Below are 4,705 nucleotides of genomic sequence, written 5' to 3' on the forward strand. Positions count from 1 at the left end.
CTATGACGCACAACAGAACCAGGCACAAAATGACACTTTTTCACTCCACTGATGATCCTGGTTTTCACTCACTGGTGGCTTTTGGGGGAAATTCAGCTGCTCTTATGGACTTCTTGCTGGAAATTCCATTTCAGTGAGATTTTTAAATTATTCTGCAGTCCCTACATGCAGGCATTCGTCAGCACGTGCCTCAGAGCAGCAAGAAAACTGGGCAGAAGCTCTAGTAATTTTTCTACCAAGGACATCCCAACATACACATGGGTATCTTTTGACCAAAAAGCCACTTCAGTGCCCAGACCCCCTTCCATGACACCAAGAAAGTGTTTTGTTTAAAGTAGATGAAAGACCACATCACACCAAAGGCACTGGATAAAAAGATCAGTGACAGAAACCAAGGTGGTACTATAATTAACTTTTTCTTTTTATTTACACCACAAGAATAACAAGTTGTCATAATGTGGTACAAAATACTGGACTCCTAATAAAGTTGAAATTGAAGTCGGTACTGTCAGAGAAAGACACCATTGGCCAGTAAAAAAAAAAACAAAAAGAAAAGAAAAGAAGAGGAAAAAAAAAACCAAAACAAAAAACCCCAAACAAAAACAAGAATGAGAAAAATATTCCAACTCCACCAAGTAAAAGAAAGGACCATCAGAAAATTTAGCACAAAGAATGCTACCATCACTTAAAGTAGGGTCCATACAACAAGAGTGAAATTGTGTCTAAATTACAGCGTAAACCGGTAGCTGCTACCAATGGTGACGTCATACTGAGCATGTATAGGTATAAAGTAGAATATAATATAGTTACAACTTTTTGATACTACATATCTGTAATAAGCTCTTGGGTGAATAATGTTTCAACCCCTCCCCCCCCCACTTTTATATATATATTATATATATAAGTTTGTCATCCTCATAAATTGGAAAATAGCGCCTCCACTATGGAGCACAGAAAAGTGTTAATTTATTTTCTTTCAATAGGATACTTTTTCATCAATATCAAAGACAAAGTGAAGATGAGCTGAGAACGAGCTCAACTTCATGACAATGACAAAAACATGTTTTCCTTTCGATGTAAAGTCTCGTTTTAAACCACAGTGTTGCACAGTACACGACTGTTTAAAGTGAAACCTAGCAATAATACATCATGTAAAAGTAATTTTAAAAAAGTTAACGCAGCTGTGCTGAAGAGTTAACTCTTTAAAGTCCTCGTCATTCATCTCCTTAGAATTAATGACTACGTGTGTCGACGAAGGGTTGCATCCAACCTCCCCACCCAGCCAAGAAATCAAAACAAAACACCAACCCAAATTAAAAGGAAAAAAAAAATAATATAAAAATGACACAGGCAGTTTACTTTGTGTGTTCTGCGTAGTTTCCCTAAAAACACTGTTTCCACATAAATACAATAAACTCTATTATTGGTAAGTCACAAGTGCTAGATAAACGTCTTTTTTTTTTTTCTTCTTAAAATGAGAAATGTTTAAGTAGTTCTTTTTTCTTTACTCTTTTTTTTTTTTTTTTAACAATAAACCCCACGATTTCTTCTTCAGTTAAGACGCAAAAAATGTTCCCACTCTCCTTCCTTTGTGTGCAGCTGCGTGGGTGCGTGCATGGGTGCGTGGGGGTGTGTGTGACAACAACGTCCCAACCTTTAGTCTCCACAAATGCCACGAGATGGGGGGGAGGGAAACCAACCCAAAAAAAAATCAACCCCAAACCACAATTATTTTTTGTTTTGTTTTGTTTGTTTTTTTTTTTTTTTTTTTTTCATTTTCAAAGCTGCCAAGTTTGGCGTGCAAAATCTGTATACAATATAAAGACATGCCAACCTTACAGACCATGCAACCTCAAGGTGTAGGAAACTTAAAAAAATATATTCATATATATTTATATATATATTTATATATATCAATGCCCATAAAAGACGTGGGCCCAAAAAAGTTTACAAAAGGAAGAATGGAATGAATACATGACTGCGACTAATTAAAAAAAAAAAAAGGAATGTTTTGTATTGAAAGTAAAAAACCAAAACAAAACCAACAAAAACCCCCAATGATTACTTGCGTACTGCAAACTGGGCGTTGCTTCTCTCGAAAGAGGATTTAAAGATGCTCCTTTCTTTCCATAGCAGGTAGGAAGGATGCCCTGGGCAGCACCGTGCTGGGATGCAGGAGCATCCCGGGCTCCCGCTCCACCAGCGCAGCCGCTCCAAGGCAAAGTCATCTCAAAATGAAGAAGCCAACAGGCTCAAAAGGTGAAAAAAAACCCTGGCGAGCCTCAAAACGAGGTCTCTTTCCCCCCTCTCTCCACGCTCGCACTGGCCCCGAGGAGCATCCCCACCTTGTCCCGGGGACTGGACGCTGCTGCGAAACCCATCCACGTCGCCGGGAGTTTGGAGGAGACGAGCTCCAACGTCTCGGGGAAAAAAAAATAAAATCTTTCCGTCCCTGGCAAAAAGCTCAGCAAAATGATGTAAAACGATGGTGGCATCCCGAGAAGCTCTTCTGATTTTTAAAAAAGAAGGTGGCTGAGCACAGCCAGCCAGCAGCTCTTGGGAACACACGACAACGGAATAAAAAGCTTTGCCATGACCGAGAGGGGAAATACAAAAACCCGCCAGGGAAGAGCTGACAAGAGAAACAATCGCGTAAACGTGGTTACTGCCCACAGCGCGTACACAGCCAAAGGAAAATTTAAAGTCAGTCACCAGATTCGGCAGCCAGATTAATTTTAGATCACAGCAGCAAAGTGGTTGGTGTTCAAAAAAAAACAACCCAAAAACAAACAACAAACCAACAACAAACCACAACATCTCCAGGTATGTTGTGTTTTTACACGGGAAGATTATTTTTAGAATATGCTGAGGATGGTCCTACGCGACCAAAGCTATTCATAAATTTAACACGTACTTGGGTTTGCAGAACTCAAATACAGTAGTGTCTGGTTTTTAAATTGCATTCTAAACTGAGGAATAGAACAAAAGCCTCTTGCATTTGCTCGCCCTCATGATTACACTTCAAATTCCTCCTGCGAGCAAGTCCTGAATGGAATGAAAACGGCCGCTTCAAGAACTGGAAAAAAATAAGTTACCGGAAGCGACCCTGTCAGTCGTCATCATAACAGAATAAAATAATAATAATAATAAAAACAAAGCTACCCTTGGTTGTTCGGACGAGGGGTGTGTGCTATCCTACACTGCTGTAAGAAGGCACGCGTGTCTTCTGGTCTCCTCTGAGCTGCTCCATCACCTCGCGGCAGGGCTTCGCTGCTCCTCGCGCCCACCGGCTGCAGGAGACGACAGCGTGGGGGCAACTGCCTCCTCGGGGGGCAAAAAAATACCTTCAGGAAAAGTTCTCTGACCCTACCAGCGACGGGAAGAAGAAGAGGAGAGAAAGAGAGAGAGAAAGAGAGAGAGAAAGAGAGAGAGAAAGAGAGAGAGAAAGAGAGAGAGAAAGAGAGAGAGAAAGAGAGAGAGAAAGAGAGAGAGAAAGAGAGAGAGAAAGAGAGAGAGAAAGAGGATGTGGGAAGGTGTGTGTGCGTGTCCGTCTGTCCGGCAGAGAGAAAAATGCCAGCTGTCCCACCAGCGTCTGCCGAGCTTTCCCCGCGGCAGGCGGCCACCCGCAATCCTCGCGACGAGCCGCGCGGAGGACAAAGACATCACCCATTGGAATACTACTATGTTGAAGGTAAGAAAACTCCTTAATTTTTCTTTACATAGCTACTATAACAGAACGGAGGAAATATACAGTCGGCGGTATCATTATACAAAAGAGCCCATCGTGTTCCCTCCTCCTCGATAAAACGCACCCCTTCTGAAAAATAAACTCTTGCCACACAGTTCCTCATGCCTGCAGAAAGCTGCTCACTGTACAAAAGACTTAAGAAAAAAAGGAAAAAAAAAAGTAAAAAAAAAAAATAAAAAAAAAATAAGGAAAATAATGTACAAGCAAGAAAAGTGGGAGGAAAAAAGGTTTTAGACGCTATTGCCGTTCGGAAACGAAACCTGCCAAATAGAAAATAAATGTCAGAGTCACACAAACAAGGCTTCTTTAGGGTTTTGTGAAATATCGATATAAAAATTAACAGCAAATTCATAGTCTTTGCTATAAAAAACTCTTTTTTTTTTTTTTTGTTAGAAAAGGATCACAACTAAAAACCTTAAATTAAAATACAAACGTTTAGGGTAGTTGCCCAGTGGCTAACGTGTTGGCTTTCTGAAAAACTTTCCAACCTGTCATCTGAAAGTCCTCGAGTTTCAACCTGGATCCTTTTCCAAAAGCACCTTTTACGTTCCAATTCGCACGTCTGTCCCTAGGGAGCTTCCAATGGCTACTGTTACAGTATGCATTTATTACATATATTTTTTCTATAAATGCATCATAAATATTTTTATCAATAATTCATAGGAATCCGGTTTCTAAGCTTGGAATATATTTGGAATATACATTATACACATATATATATTTATACCTAACAATTTAAGCAATATCTCATGCTAGTTGCTTTTAATAAAAAGCATTCCAGTCTTAAACCTGCATTTGTGTCTAATACATGCTTCAACAACCAAATTGATAAGCTCAATTACTAGATAATGTAGAAGAGAGAAAACATTTGAAAATTTGTTTTTAAAAATGGTTGAATTTCAAAGACCCAACAGTATTTGCCACTTTCTTGGCAACTACCTTAATTTTTTTCTTTTT

At 39.7% G+C, this 4,705-nt stretch overlaps 1 pseudogene; it reads right to left on the minus strand.

Moving 5' to 3' along the window:
- Positions 1–232: 232 nt before the first annotated feature.
- On the minus strand, positions 233–1,708 carry LOC134518351 (uncharacterized; annotated as a pseudogene).
- Between the last annotated feature and the right edge of the window lie 2,997 nt (positions 1,709–4,705).

This window comes from Chroicocephalus ridibundus, chromosome 7 (genome assembly GCF_963924245.1).
Source record: "Chroicocephalus ridibundus chromosome 7, bChrRid1.1, whole genome shotgun sequence".
In the NCBI taxonomy this organism is placed as follows: Eukaryota; Metazoa; Chordata; class Aves; order Charadriiformes; family Laridae; genus Chroicocephalus; species Chroicocephalus ridibundus.